The following is a 6,000-nucleotide window of genomic DNA, read 5'->3' on the forward strand; positions in this document are numbered from 1 at the left end:
GATGAGCAGCGGTTAGGTTTTTTTTTTTTTTTTTTAATGTGTTTATTTTTTTAAGAGTTTGTTTGAGAGAGAGAGAGAGAGAGGGAAAGAGAGAGAGCACACAAGCAGGGAGGAGGGGCAGAGGGAGAAGGTGAAGCCGACTCCCCGCTGAGCAGGAAGCCCGCCACTGGATCCCAAGACCCTGGGATCAATCATGACCCCAGCTGAAGGCAGACACTGAACCAACTGAGCCACCCAGGTGTCCCTTAAGTGTGTTTAATAAAAATAAAATGCTTAAACTTTTTCTTTTCACGACGGAAACCATCAAGTATTTTATGTGCAAAATGTGTTGTGGTTCAGGAGCGGAGATGGTAAACAAAGAAGAGCTCCTATATCAGCTCCTCCCGGCCCTGTTGGCTGCTTCAGAAACACACTTGACTGGGATTCTTTACCAGGAAAATAGGATGGGCCATTCTTTTTATCACACTGAAGGAAGGCCTAATGGTTCAGAAGTGCCATGTAAATGCTAATAGGATGGAGAATAGGAGAGAAGCTTAAGCTTCCAAAGGTGCTTGCAAACTCGAGTCAAGAAAACACAGGGTGAGGGTTCCAACGTTTTACCCGGTCTGTAGAGCGAAGCCGGTCGCCTCACGGGAATGGCTTTCTTCCCCACACCATCCCTCTTCAAGTGTGTATCTCATCTGTCTCATTTGCATTTGAGCACCAGGGCCAGATGGATTTCCAAACCCGTGTTCAGAATAATGCTCAGGGTTTTTTGCGGTTATTCGTAAGTGATCAATAACAGCAATAATAAAAAACACAGCGGGATGCTCTTCTCTGGCAGTCGTTCCTTACAATTTCAGGATGAGTGCTCAGCTGTTGATGATACAAGGCTGTTTCGTTTTGGGAAAATGCAACCCAGGTAAAATATGATCTCAAAATGGAGGAATTGAGGCTCTTCAATGTTTCTTAAATTAATAACTTCAGGCTTAGCGTCTTTGGACTCACAAGTGTCAAATTCTTAGCAGCCTTGTCTTAAAGACTAGCCAAACCAGACATGTTTTAAAAAATACATCCAGCACGAATTATAACTGTATTCAGAACACTTCACTTGAAAAGCCCTGCCTCTGGCAGGATATCATTTCCCGAGATGTTCTGGCAATTACTGAATCTTAATACCAGATTTCCTTATGCAAAGTGTTCCTCAGCTATACATATTTATTAATTACCGAATTCCCAGAACAAAGGTAAATCAGCGCCCCCCCCGCCCCCGGACCTTTATTCCTTTGGAGATGGCATTATTTTTCTGACAGCCTGCTCTAATTTGGAAGACAGAAAAGTCTCAGGAGAATGACAACAGTTTTGTACCTCTAAGTTCTCTTCGCTTCCCAAATGCTGGTGCGTATCACCTGGAGACCGTGTTTCCTAGGTTCTGTCTCCCCAGATTCTGCTTTAGTAGGCCTGGCATGAAGTCTGAGACTCTGAATTCCCAACAGATCCTCACTGATGCTGATAGGAACTGTCCATGAACAGTCATGGAGGACACGGAACTCTTTCTATCTTGGGCCTGCAGTGATAGGAGACAAATGAACCCTTATCCTGAGGGTGGGTGAAAGCTGGTCCAAGTAGTATGCCCTGGCACCTGGACCAGTACTGCTGCACTGTTCTTCTTTCTGTAACATTCTGTACTGCGGGAGGCAGGAGCCAGCAGTGTTAACATATATCTAGTTCCCCGTGACCTTGGTCAGATAAGTCCCAAACTCACCGTGAATCATGGGGACCTCTGAGCTCATACTCGGAATCAAGGTTATATTTTTGCTTCATTAGTTGGTAAGTCAAGGCAATAGCCAAGTACAGGAAGAGGGTGAGAGACTGCTGGTGCATGCATTACAAAATAAAACTGTTTATTACACATATATACATATGCAAACATATATAGAATATATATACACATACATATATAATCATGTCTGAACACATAAACATGTACCGTCATATATACATATACAATCACATATAAAATGTATATATATATACACATACAATCATGTAATCATATACAATTATATATAAATATATACATGTACAATCCTACATATATGCAGATACAATTATATGTGTGTGTGCATGCAAGTATGGTAATGGGTTGATTGTATACACACCACACACCAAATATACAATTCTGTGTGTGTGTACATGTCCCCAGCCCCCCCCCACAATCAACCCATTAGTATACCTTCACACATGTACATCTTTGAGTGGATGGACATTTTCTCTTTTTCTTCCCGTGTTTCTCAGAATGCTCATTAGCGTCTTCATTTCCTCTTCAGGGTTGCCTTGATAAATCACCCTTAAAAGTATTTCTCAAATACAAAGATTTTGAGGAGTTGGGGGCTAACGATTTCACAGAAGTGATTTTTTCTGGCTGGACTCTCTCTTTTGGGACACAACACTCTCCGGGGATGGATGCCATGATCCCTCTCCAAGCGAGAGGAAGCTGGAGAGAAGAATCTGTTCTCTGAATTCTGAATGTTGCCTCTCTGCCCGGACCCCCAGGAAAGATTATCTCCATCAAAGCGAGAGTTCTGATGAGAAAAGAGATGCCCTTCTCTCTAGGATCTCATCACAGGTGGAACGAGAAACCCCTTACTTATCCATTGCTCAGGAATATGTACAAAGGGACGTTTTTCCTGAGGGCCTCGGTCAGAGCTACGACTTTTCTCAACAGCGCTGTTTTCAACAATTTTCTTAGAGTGTACGAAGGGTCATTTTTTTGGTTCTCAGTGTACGCGCACCATAAGGCCAAAGTGGAATTTAGTGAAAGCAGTTCTACGGAGGAAAGGATTAAATAGAGAATTTCTGAGATTACTGTTCTTCTGTCTGTTTCCCTTTTCTTTGCGAAAGGTTCATTTCAGCAACAAAAATGAAGCCGCGGGTGGGATAGCCCTGTTTTTTTCTTGGCACTTATGAAGTTGGGCTGCTTTGAGTGGAGGTCAGACGGCCTCCTATTCAGGTATATATTCTCAGCTTTTATAAGAGGATGCTGAACCAAGGCTTAGTCCTGTGATTTTCCAGAAGTTTCTCCTGGTTGAAGACCCCAAAGACCTGACTCTCGAACTTCAGTTCCGGGAATCTTATTTGAGGAGACTTTCGGAAGAATAGGTTTTTGTGTTTTTCTCTTGACTCTTGAAAATCAATCTTTGATTCAGTTACACCAACAGAGAGCTGTTATTATTAGAGCAAGATGCCGATAGAACTTTTTTAACACAACACTTGTCATTTACCAGGCATTATTATTGTCTAATTTGGGATATTGTACCAATAAGAGCAGAAGGGGTCTATTGATCCTATGAGTTGTATCAGCACCAACAAGAATAAAATTCTGAATGGCATTTTGGGAACTCAGCAATCCAATATGTTCTCAGGATTCTCTCTTTTTGAGTGAATCTTTGACTTAATGAGACTTCATTTGTGACTTGAATTTCTAAGTCCCTCAAATAAACTTGAAGGCAAATAACCTTATGGTAATGAAAGAGGAATTTAACCAAGAGTATTTTTATTATGTAACTCACATGAAACCCAGGGCTCTGCATGTCCCTGTCCTGTTCGGGAATTTTATTCACTGAAACTCTAATGTCGTATAATACCTATAGTTGTAGCAATGCAAATCTTTTAAGTTTTCAGGGGAAAAATGCTAAAAGGGAAGTTTACTTTTTGTGCATAGTAGACTCTCTTCCTAGCTCCTTTCTGTCTCCATTTTCCCAGTCTTTTGGAGGAAACCACAATAGCAACAACCAGCTCTCTCCACTGTCATCCTCTCTTGGCTTCCCCAAATCTCTGCATCCCAGCCATGAGGCTCCTTCCCTCTCTTTCCCAAGCAGACCTCTTCCCATCACACTGCTCCCCATTCTCCTTCTCAATATGGGGCTCATGACCTTTTCCACTGGGCACAGCCACCTGGAAATTATAGTTCGCCCCTGGGTCCAATGATGTTTCAGAAAAGAAACCCAGTCTGGAATTCTGGAATAACATTTTCCTATGTAATGCTTTGCACTTCTGGGGGGCTTCAGGAGGGTGCAACTATGCAAGTACACAAGTGCACAGGGCTGGGCACTCAGAAGGCCCTGGTACCTGGTTTAAGACTCTGTTGTTGCCATCTTGAAATTCTTAAAAATTGTGAAAACGTCCTGCATATTCATTTTTCACCGTGCCTGGCAAATTATGTAGCTGGCTTTGCCAGCATGGCAGCCCTGGATCTTGATGTGTATGAACAGGGAGTTAGCAACAGGGTGTTTCTGAAAGAGGGAAGAGAACTGGGCTGAAATGTCACCAGGTTCAGGTCAGGTCCAAGGGGAGAGGGAGGGTGGACAGGAGGGATTTCAGAACCTCTCCTCCATGGGCCGCCTGGGTTTATTTTACGGGGCTGCAGGACTTCTCCTTCTGCATCTGAGGCTGAACATTTAGACTTCTATCGAGAATTATTAGGATGTAAGGGGGACTTGGGAGACTTTGTAGCTCTGATGAAAGGCCTGAGGAAATGCTGGTTTGAATTCATACTGAAAAGGCGACAGAAATCTTGCCACTTTCAGTACCTATTCTTCGGCTCACATTTCAAAGCACTTATAGATCATCATAAATTCTCTGGAAGGTTCCTTTGCTGGGAAAAAAAAAAAAAACAACCAAGGATTTTCTTTATCCCCAAATTAACTTATAGTATATCTGTGAGTTGAAGTTTTTGTTCTTGTTTTTTTAAAGGAAGTTTTATACACACATACACATTTCTATTTTTACATTCTTTGTCTTTCATTTTTATAGAAGTGATTGGAAACCTTGTGCAGAACTGCTGGACTTAAGCTAGTGTCCTTAGTTATTACTTCTAGATCATTCCACTGGATTCATGTTGAAGGAGAATCTGTTACCTGAACAGAGCTCACACAAGATCAATATTCATTGGGAACAGGCCCTTGTTTATTCCTCCTTATGGCTCCACTATAACACAAGACTTGACACTTAAAAACACTCAATAAGAATTTACTAAAAGCATGATATTTAAATTTTTTTCTAAATTCCCCCAAAATATACATTAAAGAAAGTTTTAGCTTCCACTTCTGAGTACTTACGCAAAGAAAATGAAAACACTAACTTGGAAAGACATAAGCACCCCTATGTTTATTGCAGCATTATTTACAATAGCCAAGATGTGGAAGCAACCTAAGTGTCCACTGATAGAAGAACAGAGAATATGGGGTATATATATATGTGTATATAATATATGTATATGTACACACACACACACACACACACACACACACACACACACACACACACACAATGGAATATTACTCAGCCATAAAAAATGAAATCTTGAATTCATGACAACATGGATGGACTTAGAAGTTATTATGCTGAGTGAAATAAGCCAGGCAAACACAAATACCATACAATTTCTTTTACATACGGATCTAAAAAACAAATTACAAACAAACAGACAAAACCCAGAAATGGATTCATTAATACAGAGAACTTGTGGTTGCCAGAGGGAAGGGGGAGAAGAGGATGAGTGCAACAGGTGAAGGGGATTAAGAGATATAAATTTCTAGTTATAAAATAAATAAGTCACAGGGATGAAAAATATAGCATTGGGGATACTCTCAGTAATACTGCAATAATTTTGTATGGTGACAGATGGTAACTGCACTTATGGTGGTGGACACTCTGTAAAGCATAGACTTATCAAATCACTATGTTTGCCCCTGAAACAAATATAAGATCATATGCCAACTATATTGCCATAAAAAAACATTGTTTTATAGTAATATGTAGTACTTATTGGTATGAATCAAGCACTTTAAATAAATCACTTGTACTACCTCTCTATATAGCACTATATATAGAGATATATATATTATATACTATAATAATTTATTAGTATTAACTCTATTTCATAGATGAAGAAACTGAGGCCAAGAGAGTTCAAGAATCTTTGCCAGATCCACCTAGATTAGAAAAAAAAGTTTCTTA

Source organism: Eumetopias jubatus, unplaced genomic scaffold (assembly GCF_037043125.1).
Source record: "Eumetopias jubatus isolate StellerSeaLion01/CBP00866 unplaced genomic scaffold, mEumJub1_p1.0 scaffold_3, whole genome shotgun sequence".
In the NCBI taxonomy this organism is placed as follows: domain Eukaryota; kingdom Metazoa; phylum Chordata; class Mammalia; order Carnivora; family Otariidae; genus Eumetopias; species Eumetopias jubatus.